Source organism: Echinops telfairi, unplaced genomic scaffold, assembly GCF_000313985.2.
Source record: "Echinops telfairi isolate 266 unplaced genomic scaffold, ASM31398v2 ScPeMD7_18;HRSCAF=68, whole genome shotgun sequence".
NCBI classification, from domain to species: domain Eukaryota; kingdom Metazoa; phylum Chordata; class Mammalia; order Afrosoricida; family Tenrecidae; genus Echinops; species Echinops telfairi.
Genome location: NW_022103915.1, coordinates 65,291,275 through 65,306,189, shown reverse-complemented (window position 1 = coordinate 65,306,189; position 14,915 = coordinate 65,291,275). Strand labels below are relative to the sequence as shown.

The 14,915-nt window shown below is 41.2% G+C and overlaps 1 protein-coding gene across 1 annotated transcript in view; it reads left to right on the top strand.

The window, feature by feature from the left end:
* Positions 1-60: 60 nt before the first annotated feature.
* LRFN5 (leucine rich repeat and fibronectin type III domain containing 5) overlaps positions 61-14,915 on the top strand; it is a 334,780-nt gene continuing 319,925 nt past the window's right edge. Inside the window, exon 1 of the mRNA XM_004698553.2 lies at positions 61-1,443. The gene's annotated coding sequence lies outside the window, so the exon portion shown is untranslated. The remainder of the gene's footprint in view (positions 1,444-14,915) is intronic.

The following is a 14,915-nucleotide window of genomic DNA, read 5'->3' as shown; positions in this document are numbered from 1 at the left end:
GCGTAATCTCCCTGCTTCCCTCGAGGGTGGGAATGGCTGCGCGGCTGGCTGCTCCCTTCGGATTCCTGACTTCGGGGAGCCCTCGGCTGTGAGCTCGACCCTCCCAGATAACCCATTTCGCCCGGCGGGTTACAGCGGGAAGGGGAGGAAAAGCGCAGCTGGACGGGGGTGGGGCAGAGCCTGGAAACCTTCGGGAAAGCACAGGGACACGCTCGGGACACGGGCAGAAGGAGAAGACTCACTGGACTTGCCTGCCGGCCCTTCATCTCCAGAAAGATTCTGGGTGTTTTCTACCCTTTAAAGTCCTCAGCATCTAGGGTTTTGTAAGGAGCTCTCAGCTGGCTTCGCGCGTGTGTGCGTGTGCGTGTGCGTGTGTGTGTGTGTGTGTGTGTGGTGTGGCTGCGCGCGCCCAGCTGATGCTTTTGACTGTCTTTCATGCAACTGCCCAGAAGCGAACGCGTTAGCTCGGCGATGCCCCTCCAAAGCCCGGTTCTGGGCGAGCACGGAGGACGCCCAGCCCCGTTTCCCTTGCAGGATTCGCCGCGGCGGCCGGGCGGGGGAGCCTGGAGCGTGCATCCTTTCAGACCGGGGGTTGGCAGGAGCCAGAAGTAACCCGTTTCTAGGTGCACCGCAAGGTCACCACAGGGTCCTGCAGCCCTTCTCCGGCGGGGCCCATAGACCTTCGTGCGTGGACCCCACGGATATTTGCCTTTTGCTCCGCGGCATCTGAAGCCAAAAGTTCAGTCCTCTGAGCTGCTTTTCTGCACAAACGAGGTAACCCGGATTGCCTTGCGAACTGCTTAACGAAATCCCGGCTCCTCCTCAGTCGGTTCCCGGCTCCCTCCTCCCCACCAACATGTCACCAGCTCTTGAATTACACGGCTTCGGGTTGGAGGAGAACTTGAAGGAAGCGTGATCCAAAGGCTATGCCACCCCGCTCTCTGGGCTACCCGCCATCCGGTCTGGTGGGCTTCGGAACCCTGCGTGAGGCGGACCGGTCCCTCCCTGCTTCTTCTTCCCCGCGCGGAGCTGAGTGTGCGTGTGCAAGTGTGAGTGCGAGTACGCGCGCGCCCGGCTGTGAGAGTGTGAGTGTGTGAGAGCGCGAGCGAGTGTGTGTGTGTGTGCGTGTGTGTGTGTGTGTGTGCGCGCGTGTGTGCGTGCGCGGCCGCCTTGCCTCTGCCCGCTCCCCGGGCGCGGATCCGCGGGTTTCAAGGGGCGATCGCCGCGGATCCCCCACCCAGCGCGACCTACGGGCAGCGGCGGCAGTGGCAGAAGCCGCCTCTCCGACTCCCTAGGATGCGGGTGCTGAGCTATGGCAAAGGGCAGCGAAGTGACGAGCGAGACCCGCGAACGACTGTGAAAGCCACCTGGAGCCACCTTGCCGGGATTGTACCTGCGGGCAGAAAGTCCTCCTACGATCGCCTTTTCCCCTAGAGGCACCAGGTAAGAAGCAAAGGACTACCCGCCCGCCTCACCCAGTTTCCTTCTGATCGTGTTTCTGGTGTCTTATCTGCATTGCAGGCTGCTTTACTTATTAATGTTTTGAAAATTAGGAAGGGCTGGGTATCCTATGGTGCCTGCTCTCTGGTGTTGTAATATAATAATTTCTACTAGGAAGAATAGAGATCTATCCCTGAGCAGTTAATCTAGCAGTGTAAGCGAAGGGAATATGGTTACGCTCCACCCTAAACGATATTTTTTTTAATAACTAGGCGTGTTGAACCTTTATAAAGATGCCAGAGATTAAAATCCAGTGTTTCCTCCAGGCTGTTGTATCCAAGCCTCCTCATCTTGTGAGGGGCAAGAGGGGTGTTGCCTTCCACCTATCATTTCAGCTAAAGATCATTTGATCCTTCTCTACCTCTGGTGCGCGTTGTTTTCCTTCCCTTGTAGACGAACTGGACAGATCCTTTAGAAATCTTCAATTACATATTTCGAGACTTTGATCCGAAATGGAGTTTTCTTGGAACTTGCTTTGCATGGAAGGGGATTCATTGTCGCCGGTGTGTATGTTGAGAAATGGTGTAGTGCTCGGGTTTGCTTATATGTAACAGAATAAAACGACGAGAAGAGTCGTTTTTATATATCTAGGGAAAGAGGGCTAACAACATCCCTACCACCCAACACCATCCCAGCTGTATTGTCTCCCTTGCAGAGAGAGCATGTGTGAGTTCCCCCCCCACCCCCCACCCCCGCCAAATCTTTACATAGGATATATTCTGGAAAAACCCCGGGAGTACCTTCCTTAATTCACAAGGAGCCGGGTTGGATTTGCGACTCCTTAATAAACATGTTTGGTCTGATATTTAAAAATGGAGATCCCCAGAGCCAGCCGAGGCAACTTGCAAAGCCCCTTACTCTCTCACCTTATGTCTCTCCATTTGCTTCCCCCATCACCTCTGTATCTGTCCCCTACAGAACATTTCACTCGAGTCTCCAGGGCATTTAGGATTAACAAGATAAAGCACTTCCAAAGTAGTCTCATCAATGTTTCATTCCGTAGTGAAGACGATCTGAATAATTCAGCTAGGGAGAGCTCGTTTGTCCCTCTCGTCCCAGAGCTGCCTGCTGGCTGCACCGAACAGAGGACCTGGCCCAGCCGAGCGCCCGGCGCCGTGCGGCTGGAGGCGGTGACTCCGGCGGCTCCTGGGGATTTTCTTTGCTAAAGCCACCTGGGAAGAGCAGGGGCGCTGCCTTCCTCTGCTCTGCTCGCTGCGTTTCTATAGATATCCATATGATGGCATTTGCAGACTAGGAGCTGGTCGCTAGCTGCTGCTCTCGCTGTCGCTAGTAGCTGACGTTCCCAACTCCTCCTCTGGAGTTTAGGCTCGGTTGCTGCTGCAACACTCGCAGACTGGTGGTGCTACAAGGCCATGTATGCAGCGGATTTGGGGGCTGGGCTTTGCCACTGCAGCTGCCTGGCCGGCCTTGACACTTTGCTGAGGCTGGAGAGCACAGCGGCTCCCTGGCAGACAGCAGACGAATCATGGCCGAGGTGGCTGCCTGGATATAGTGGGGGGGTGGGGAGGGGTGGGGGAGTGGAAGGCGGTGGTGTCCTACCTGATTGCTCACAGTTACAAAATTCACGCCTTTTAAAAAAAAATTTATCCCTCCCACTTCTCCTCCCGAAGTGAATATTCAAGAACATAGGACACAATTTGACTAAATATCCAACGCAATGATTTATAATTTATTAGGACTCAAAACCTGAAGCTTAGTGTCTATTTTCTAGATTTCTAATCCTTCCTCTTTCTCACCCCGATGTCCACTTTCCTCGGCTTGATTTGATTGAGTTCTTTGCTACCTGGCTTTTACCTCCTTTCCGGAATAGCTAACTTATTCCCTTCTCCTAATGGGTTAGAACCATAGAAATTTTGGTTAGCAGCCGAGGGCTATCTATGATCATTGCACTCCATCCCATCCCAGAATTCCCATTGTTTGTTTAGAAAACTGAAGATAGATAACATACTAAAAATATAATGAAGGACGCCTCTTTGTCCCTTAAACCCACCCAGACTACTATTAGGAAAGAAAGTATGTATCAGACTCATAATATTTGCCTTGTGTGTCTACCTGTCTACCGTGTGCCCAAGACAAAAGGAAGAATGATGAAAGAATAATAAATTTGGGGGTTAAAAATATTTCTTCTCTCTCCTTCCTCTTTTCACTTCTTTCTGGCCATTCCCACAAAACATCGAATCCTTTATAGCTGAAGTCTTATCCTTGTGTCCTCATCCTGAGAAAAAGTAAAATAAATGCATTAACTTGATGTTGATAGCTCAGCAGACTCAACTTAGAATATGCTGTGATCCATGCTTTAAAATGCCATTCCTGGTGCAGATTAGACTTAGATTAAATGTGATACCAAACAGAGGTCCTGGTAGAGTAGATCTTCAACAAATGGGTGTTTCCCTCTTTCCCTCCTCTCTTCCCTGCAGTATAGAGATATTGCAAGTCAGCTTGAGACATGTGCCCTTGTTAAGGGTTGCCCCTATGTAGATTGAGCTGGCCTGGCTCTATGTATGACCTAGCTCACTGATGCATTAAGATGCTCAAGCAGTGGAGGAAATTTCCCAGCAAATGCCTCCTTCCTTTCCAGTGCTGGTTTTGTCTATCAAGAGGGGCCAAACAATAGGACAGTCAGAATCCTCATGGGAACAGAGATGAACAGATAGGCAGGTGGAAGAAGTCACTTGCTTCCTGTCTCCCAGACCATTTGATTCAGTCTCTTTCTTTCTTTCTTTGTTCAAGAGGAGAATGACCTTGAACACCAGTCTTCTGGTTTATATACCTCTTTTCTTCCTTCAAATATGTAACACACACAAACACACGAAACAAATATATATGAACACACACACATATTTCTTCTTAGTACCAACAGTGGTATCACAGGCTGATGTGAGGCAGAGGTAATTTCCTTTACTTTTTCTCGAAGGAGAAGAGTGAGAGCTATGTTTATATGAAAGAGAATTTCCTCTCTCTTACTCCCTCCTCCATTATTTTTGTCTCCTCTGTAATATGAATTCTTGGTATTAAAGCAGTATCTGGTCATGGCATTGATGCTATGGGCATCATGTGTTATATCTAGCTTTCATATTTTCATGAATGACCATTATCACCCTCTGTCCATGTAACCAGTGTTCTGTTTCGACTTGCTGTTGGAAGCACTTTTGGCTTGGTAGTTTTGCTGAGTTTTCTAGTTGGGGAAATTAGGATCTTGCTTTCTGCTGATACTATTGCTGTGCTGTTATGTGAATGGGATGCACTACTTGCAGATATCCAACAATGTTTTTGCCTCTCATAAAGCTGCTCTGTTATTTGAAGTGAAAAGTACAATAAATCAGATGCTTACAGTGTTTTTGAAAAAATTGAAATTGTAGTAAAAAGCAACATGAAATTTTCTAAATTTCCCAAAGGTTTGATGAGGTGAACTATTAACTCATTCTAGTTTTTTTTTTAATTTTGTGGTTTCTCATAAGTATAACTTAGTGGCATTAGTCTAAGTTTGCTTATAGTCTAATCAGTTCTAAGCTTTAAATGTCATTGAAAAATATGCAGACAAATTTAGGTGCTTTGGATATAATTGTGACCCCTTAGGATTCAGAACTAAGAGGTGACTTTGCTAAATTATCCCATTGAGACACATGCACCCAGCTCTGTTTTGTTCAAGAAACCTTGAGTATTTAGTATATTTCTACAGCCCACATTTCTATTCTTGTGGCATCCTTCAATCATTGAGGCTATTTAGATCCTAAGGCAGTATAATTTGCCCATTACATGGTATGTGCATGGTGAAATTAAGAAGTATTATGTTTATAATTATTGAAGCCATTATGGTCAATGTTGAACCATTTTTATTGTGCATTATCAACATACATTGCACGTAATTATGAAAATTTCAGCTTCATGTAACTGGAAACAGAAATATAAGAATTCAACTCATAAGCAGTTAATGCTACTTTTAAGCTTTTACATTATAGTGTTCTGTTAGATACTGTTCTGATGGAATGTGTTTCACTGATCTATGACATAATTTAATGCTATTTATGAGGATGGTTAACAAGTGATCAAAAATTACAATGGATTATGTAGTTATATAAATGCATTACATTTTATTGATACTAAGTATACCACATGAAAAGGCTTTATTATTGAAACTAGAAACTGAATCTGCAAGGTTTCTCACTAGTTGACTTTGATAACTGATAGTTGTTAACTTTCATCCTCATAATTGGAAGAAAATGCCACTTGATCAATTTGGGTCTTCTTAGGATATATATCTTTTTATAAAATAAATCTTTCATATCTTAAAATTCCTGTTATTTTTATTGCTTATACATTGTAGGAGCATAGATATAATTTATTGTTTAAAAAATTTCCAATAAAATATCTTGAAATTGGTTTCATTATGCTCTGTAATGAACAATTGCAGATTTTCTATTGGAAATTTAATGTTTTAGGTATTACAACAAAACAAGCTCAAGAAAAAGAGTAATAAGATAAACAATTAGTTTCATGTTCCTTTTCTCTAGAAGATGATTCTGATTTCTTTTAAAGAAGTATCAAAGAAGTCTCTAATTTGTTCAATACTCAATCACAAATAGTATATTTAATCAGCAACAGAAACCATAATAATGCTGTTTATCTTAAGCTATTTTCTTTTCACTCAGTGCAGCTATTTTGAGGACATTTTGAAGAGCCCTTAAGGACACTCTTCAGTTACGCTCTGGGGTACATTCCCATGTTGGCTTCTCATTTACTGTCGAGAAGTAGCTTTTTCATGGGTATCAGTGCTGTTACCTCCAAAGTTGCATAGCATTGGTTTAAAATAATTTACTATTGGAGACATACCAACTCTGTAACCACAAAAGCAAAATCTCTTTTATTTATAATTACAGACTTTGGTGTTTTTATCATGAATTAGCTCTTTTTGTTATTGTTTCTCCATTGTGTAAAAGTTAGGCTCTTAAATGATTTGTGTGTGCTACTTATTAGTTCTGTGGCATTCATATTAATATTGAACAGGCATACAAATTTATATAACAACAATGAATGCTCCATTGTACTGTATCTGTTTTATTCTGCTGGCTATCTTGGATATTACAAATATCTGAGGCATTTTAGTAAAATTAACAAAAACAACATGTTTGTCTTTCAATTGAAAATGTGAAGTTATTTATGAGGATCTTGCATGATCGTTGCCATGTTTTGACTGTTCAGATTGCTAAACTCTTAACATATCACTATATATTCATTTTTAAACCAGGAACTCTGGTGGTACCATGGCTAAGTACTCAACTACTAGCCATAAGGTCAGCAGTTCAAGTTCACCAGTTGCTGTTCTGGAGACAGATGTAGGATTTCTACTTCTATTAAAGTTTGCAGTCTCAGAAGCCCAATGAGGCAGTTCTACCCTTATAGGATCACTGCTAGTGGGAAGAGTTGGAATAGACTTTAGTAGGTTTGTTTTGAGTTTTGAGTTTCCATCATCAAAGGACATATTTTATAAACAGCATGCAAGATGCAAACAAAAGCTTAAATTTGAAAATAACTAGATGATATTTTTAATTCTATTTTTGCTTTTTTGTGTTTGTAGTAAGGGGGAAAATGTATCCTTGTTTGCAGGAACCATATGTGCAGTGGTTAGAAGTATAAACTTTGAGATTCCACAACCCTGGGTCTCAGGACTGTTTAGTTTTAAGTATACTCGTTAACCACTCTGAGTCTCAATAATATACATCATAGGGAAGTTTGACGGTTTCAGTGATGTAACACATTAAGAGATTAGCTGATATTATAATCATGTTATCATTAGCATGAGGATGAAGAATGGCACCAAAGAAGGTGGAATTTGAATGTCTTCAGAGTCTATTCTTGGAATTAGAGAATTCCAGGGTTCTAAGGAATATTGAAGCTTATCCATACCAATTTTCAAACACTACAGTGTTGCTTACACCTGGCAGAAGATGTAAAGCAGGAGTTTGGGGTGGGGGAAATAGAGGAAAGAACCAGGAGGCAAAGGACATTTAAAGAGGTCTAAATACAGGCATGTAAATAGATATATAATGAGAGGGGAATAGAACTTTGTACTCACATCTATATGTTAAGAATTAAGATTGCAGATGGACATTGGGCCTCAACTCAAGTACTCCCTTTACACAAGAACACTTTGTTCTAATAATCAGCATTCTGTGATGCACACCTTCCTGAAGGCAAAATGGGTGCACAAACATATGTGGTGAATGAAGAAAGCTGATGGTGCCCGGCTATCAAAAGATATACCATCTGGGGTCTTAAAGGCTTGAAGATAAACAAGCAGCCATCTAGCTCAGAAGCAACAGTGCCCACATGGAAGAAGCGCACCAGCCTGTGTGATCATGAGGTGTCAATGGGATCTAAGACCCAGAACAAAAACATACCCAATGTGAATGGGGGAGGGGGACAAGGAGTGGAGACCCAATGACCATCTGTAGACAATTGGACATCCCCTCACAGAGGGGTTAAAGGGAAAAGATGAGTCAGTTAGGGTGCAGTATACCACTGATGAAACACACAATTTTCCTCTAGCTCTTTGGTGCTTTCTACCCCCTACTATCATGACCTCAATTTTACCTTACAAATAAGATTAGACCAGAACATGCACACTGCTAAAGATAAGAGCCCACAACACAGGGAATTCAGGATCAATAATCCCCTTATGACAAACAATGAGAGTAGAAGTACCAGGAGGATTAGGGGAGGGTGGAGGGAGAAAGGGGGAACCGATCAAAAGGATCAATCTATAAACCCTTTCCAGGGGGATGAACAACAGAAAAGGGGGTGCAGGGCAATGGAGGACGATATAAGACATGAAAATAATGATGTATAACTTATCAAGGGTTCGTGAGGGAGGGCAGGCAGGGGAAGGAGGGGGAAGAAATGAGGAGCTGATATCGGGCTCAAGCGCGAAGAGAATGCTTTGAAAATGACGATGGCAGCATATGTGCAAATGTGCTTGACATAATGGATGAAAGAATGGATTGTGATAAGAGATGCAAGAGCCACCAATAAAAGTATTTAGTAAAAAATACATAAAAAATAAAAAAGCAACCCCAGGAAGACAGTGACGGGACTGACGGTTGTGGTGGTGGTGGTGGTGGTGGTGGTGGTGGTGGGTTGTGGTGGTGGTGGTGGTGGTGGTGGTGGTGGTGGTGGTGGTGGGTAGGTGGGTGTGAATGGGAAGATGCAGGGGGTGGGGGTGAGTGATGAGCCAATAATGACAGGGACAGGGGAATAGCAAAGGTTCTAAAATGTACAGTGAGGTGGATGTAGCATTCCTGGTCATGGTTGAACAACTGAAATGTATCTGAGAGGAATTACTGAGAGGCGAACAATGGGTATACATGATAGTGGGGCAGGAGGAAAGAAAAAAAGAAATAAGAGAGAAAAATGATATATATATAAGTGTAAAAATAGCTATGTATATCTGTAATTATATAAGGATAGGTGTATTTGTCTATCTATCTATCTATCTATCTATCTATCTATCTATATGTGTGTGTGTGTGTATTTGTCTATATATATATGCAACAAGGAAGCATATGGACTTGGGCTTCTCCTTAAAGCTTAATTCAGTACAAGAATACTTTGTTCAAATAATGTGGCATAGTATGATACTCATCTTCCTTACACTATCACTGAAGATAAAATGGGTGCACAAGCAAATGCGGTGAAGAAAACTGATGGAGCCCAGCTATTAAAAGGTATAGTGTCTGGGGTCTTAAAGGCTTGAAGTTAAACAAGGAACCATCTAACAGGGAAGCAACAAAACCCACATGGAGGAAGCACACTAGCCTTTGTGATCATGAGGTTTTGAGGGGAATAGGTATAAGATGTTCAAAAACAAGCAAATTGATGTGAAGGAGTGTGGACAAAGTGGAGACCCAATATTCACCTGTAAGATAATTGGACAGTCTGTCACAGAAGGGCCACATGGAAGGGATGATAAATCTAAGGTGTGGTATAACACTGATGAAACACGTAACTATCCTCTAGTTCTTTATATTTCCTCCCCTTCCTATTTTGATCTTTGTTTTACCTCATTAATCTTGTTAGACCTGTGTATAATCATTTGTGTACTTAAGATCATTGGTTGCATGAAAGATACAATAGATAACCCTTCAGAAAAAGTAAAGGAAGTAATGATTCTGTGAAGGTACAAGAAGGGGTGGGGAGTCAATAGCAATGATGACTGATATCAAAGAGTTCAAGAAGAGAAAATGTTCTGAAACTGATGGTGGTAGCAATTGCACAATTATGTTTGATCTAATTGAATTATGGACTATTATAATATCTGCAAGAGCTCTCAATAAGATGATCAAAAAAAGAAAGGAAAAAGATTTGAATAAGAGAATAAAAAACCAAAACAATGTGTTGTAGCATCTCTGGTACTCTGAAGAGCACATGCCTCGTCCAGGACATTTATATTTAAATTTCTGGGCCTGAGATAATGGGATTTTGGAGTATTCCTAATATCCATCCAATCTTTGCTTTTTGATATCCCATCTCTGAAATGTAGTTATGATGCCTAAGCCTAAGTGTCTTGTGACATGTGGTGATGGAGCCTAAGCCTCATTTTTAAATCATTCTTCCTTAAAGAGATTATTACATATTTGCGTATCTGTATCATGTATTATTCTTGGAGGTGTTGAACGGGGCAATTATTTCCTTGCTTTCTTGGTACATCCTACATTCATTTCAGACATTACTGTGTGATCAATGCCTATTTCCTGCTGAGCCTGAAAGGCACTGGAATCCATCGCATGTTCCTTTAAGATCCTGTGGCGAATAACTCCAAAGATGCTCAGAAAAATAAAAATATTTGCTATTCTTTGAGTACACACGTTGACTACTTTTTCAACATTCATGTTATACTGTTCATTCAGTGATCAGATTACATAAACATTTCCCCCTAAATAGTGAAGTAACACATACATTGTAACACTGTTGTTCATAATAAATAAGAGAAGCAATGAAATGTGATGAGATAAGAAGAGTAGATTTTTATCTCATTGTTAGGTTATTGGCTGACAGCTTCATGAGCTCTCTGATCTAGATAAAAGTGACTCAAGGCCCATTTTTCAATCCTCTAACAAGAATTTATTCAACATTTAATGCATGCTTAGATACTCTGCTACCCATCTTCCCTTTGAGACTCAAAAGCAAAGCAAAGCAAAGCAGGAAACATGGATCCCACTCAGGAGAAACGGCAATCAAGTGGGAGAACAAATAACACACACAGAGAGGTTATCCTAGGGCTGGACTAGTCTTGATGACAATTTCCAAGTCTTTGCCTCTTAATTTGACCTTGAACTTAGGCGTTATTCATTTCTAGATTATTTACCAAGCTCTTATGTGTGACTGTTCTCATTATTAATTAAACTAGTAGACTGCCAGCAGTTTTCCCAGACTCCATATGAGATGATCTGGTCTCTAAAAAGTGGGGAAATGGTCTGCTAAGAGAAACTATAGTAAAAAATTATTTTTTTCATTTTGGCGTCATTGCAGAATGAGTGTTTTTGTTATTGACATTATTTACAGCCCTGTGTATGGGCTGCCATCCACATGGTTGGCAGTTCAAAACCACTAGCAACTTCCCAGTAACAAAACTGGGTTTTCTACTCCCCTGAAAAAAACCACAGCAGAGTTTTTATGAGCCAGCATTGACTCCATGGCAGTGAGGTTGTGTTTTATTTTTAATTAATCCTTTTAGGTATCATATTAAATGTTTGATAAGGTTACTTTCATTTTTAATGCAAATGGTTATCAAAATCAGGATACTAATTTTAATATAAATGACAATTTCTTAATGACCTGGATCTTCATTGTATACATTAATTCTTGCATTTCCTTGAAAGCCTTTTAGAAACCATTCTTTAACATGTTTAAGGATGTTTGTACTGATAATAAGTTTCCTACAATTTCTCTTTGTTTCTTCTTCTATCTTTTCTGGATAATTTACAAATGTTCTCCCTAGTTCTCATGTAAAAACCAACCGCCTCAAGTGGATTTCAATTCACAATGATTCCATCTGTGTTAACTTGACTCCATAGAATTTTCATTGCTTCCTGTTTTGGAAGTAGATCCCCAAGATTTTCTTCATGGTGTTTCTCAGTGGACTTGAACCACAAGCCTTTCAATTAGCAGTTAGACTTATTAACATCTGAAGTCGTGCTCTTTATTAGTCAGCGTTGGTGTTTCCTTCAATGACCCTTTAGTTTAGGCACAGTTGTCTTGATTTTATAGATGATCAAACAGAGCAGTTAATTGAATTGGACATGATTATATGATGAATAAATGATAGAGCTGGGGTTTAAGTATTTTCCGAGTCCAAAGAACATGATATATCTGTTACACCTATTGCATTGTCATTTATCCTATTTTATTTTGTTATTACATATGAGCATGTGTTTTTAACTTTATTCAAGCATGATGAACATCTTCTAAATATACAACATATGGTTAGTTTCTGTTGCTCTCTTGATAATTTATTTATTGCCATATTTAATAGATCCCAGTTTATGGAAAAGCTTTATTGTTATCCAATAATGTAGTATGCAGTTATTTGTATTGGGAAAGAAATGTCACACCCAGATGATGAGATATAAGTGTATGCTAAATTTCTCAATAGAAATGAACTGTTGTATTTTGAGTAATTTACTCTCTGATTCCAAATTGCTGTCTGCAAAAGGGAATTCCAAATCAACGTAATGTAGTTGGGATGTCATAAGTAAATTAAAAATACCATATATACTTGATAAGCAACCCTAATATCAGCTGAGGCACTTAAATTTACCACAAAAACTACATTAAAAATGTGCTGAAAAACTCGGCTTATACACGAGCATGTACAGTAGTTGTTCTTTTAGATACATTTACAAGGGCAGAAGAATCATGGTGGTTTTTCTTAATGCTTAGATCTATTGGAAATTAGGTATCAGTTTGCTGATTCTTAAAACGTCTGTATAAACGCTACTTTCCACTCACCTGTTCCTTCTCTGTACTGTTATTGGTGGAGGTTGCTACTGCAGTGTTTAGTGAGTACTTCCGGTTGGGCATCTCCTTCGTTTCCTTTGTTTAGTACAGAGCCAGGAAGAAGTCAAGAAACAAAATCATTTCCTCAGCTTAAATCCACATTCCCGTGCTGTTACTCTGAAGTCAAAGGGAACTGACAGTCAAAACCCGATGATTCAATCAAAATATATCTGTTGGCAGGCTGGATCTTTTCTAGATTAGTCCCTGTGATGGGTTCTCACCTGGAATATGCTTTCGTGATGCATGTAGTGGGTTCAAAATGGCCACAAATTCATCGCTGTTCCCCTGAACAATAAGTGATGTCTATTTTTCTCCCCTATGGGTCTGGGCTGGCTTAATTTAATCCTGAAAAAAAACTGTTGTCCTCCTAGAAAAATGTTACTGTAATCTGAAGAACACTATACTGTAGCTAAATTGCTCCGCTGACAGCTAACACCAAAGATCAGGGGTGTGATAGAGGACACTTTCGAATATCCAGAACTCATTGATACTCTGTAATTATAGTCACAAGAGTGCTCCCAGGTAAAACTAGTTCATGGACCCAAAAAGTGACTCCAACCCAAATTGCAGGTCCAGAACTCATGAACAACGAACTGGTTGTGAATTATGGGATAGGATGAGTGATCACTTCTCTTGAGTAATGGGACATAACCAGTCACCAACCTCTTGGAAGACAATGTTGCCTTCGTTTTTCAAAAACTATAGTTGTAGTCTATCATTGAAATGGCATTCTCTACTTTTTCATTTAGGTTCTAATATTAATGGCAATAGCCACACAGAACTCACTAACAATTCATGTAATTACAGGGTGTATTAAGGAAGTTAATAGGTAACAACAGAGGCGAGGAATACTCAGGATGAGAATGTTCAGTCAGGATAGGACATATTACAAAGCTCTTTCAGTGCTTCCAGTCAATGCTCAAAGGGCATGCCACTCCACAGTAGGCCCCAATCAGAGGCATGCAGCTCAAGTCCTGGCATTCAGCAAGCCCAGCTTTTCCAGTTAAGTGGCCAGAGGTATCCTACTCCATTAACCAGCCTACTGCCCCACAGCACTCTATTTCCCCTGGGAAATCTCCACTCTGTTTCAGGTTCTGGGGTGCTGCTTTTTCAACTGTTCCTCTGACGTCACAGCTGACTCCTGGTCCAGGAGGCTCACTGTGCAGGGGTCTTGAGGTCCAGTGGATGCACTCCATTCTTGGCTCTTGCTGGTACCAAAGTCCCCACTCCTGCTTCTCAGAGGGCTCATTTTATACCAGGTAGCCTGTTGACAGTTACTCACAGGTGAATCCTATAAGTTTTACCCCAGCCTTATTACCCAGATCTCTGCAGGTAAAGGTCGTTTAGTGAGAGTCCGAGACTTTGGCTAGAAGAGCCACGTTAAATAAGTTGCTGTTCCACAATAGTTTAAATTAATGTTCATTCAAGTTTTAGTATATTTATGCATGCTTTATAGATTTTTAAAACAAATATATATACTTATATATATCAATATTTGAATAAGTTTAGCTTTCAAATATTCCAATGTGCATGCAAACATGCAGCCACACATCATACTCATGATTTAACAGAGAATAAGCACTTGAAGGAGGTGGGAGGAAGGGGAGAGTCCAGGCGCTAAAATGCCCTGGGGAACTAAAGGGGAAGCAACCTAGTGGTAATTCTAGAGCCCTGTGTCTTCATTTTATTTTATATTTTATTTTTATTGGGGGCTTTTACAGCTCTTATCACAATCCATACATATATCCATTGTGTCAAACACATTTTCTTCCATGTCTTACACTGACCGCTGTCTCATTTCACCCACTTTTCTGCTCTCTGCACCCGTGGATTGGGGGCCCTCTGTCAATCATTGTGATTGGCTCCCCTTTACTCTCCCCCACCCTCATCCCTTACCCTCCTAGTATCGGTGTGCCCCTTATTGGTCCTCAGGGATTTATATGTTCTGGATTCCAAGACACCAGTTTACTACTCACTACAGTAGGATGTTGAACATTATTTCTGTGGTCTGTGTTAAACCAATTGACGTTGACATCCCCAGTGACTATGACCCTAAGTCTTCAGGCTCAGTGACTTCATGCTAATCACTTTTGATTTGTCTATTTCCTAATATAGATTCTTAACACTGTATTTAAGAAACTTGCCTAAAAAGGTCATACTTGTGTGCTAAGAATCATGCCTTTCAACTAAAACCTAAGCAAGAATGTGGCTTTGTTTCTCCAAGTTATATTTTGGCCTGGTCTTGTTTAGAGTGATATTTTGTCACTCCTTCAAGTCTTTATTTAATCTTCTAAATTTATTTTAATGATTCATCTTTACTATTCATTTTTTCTCTAAATGAC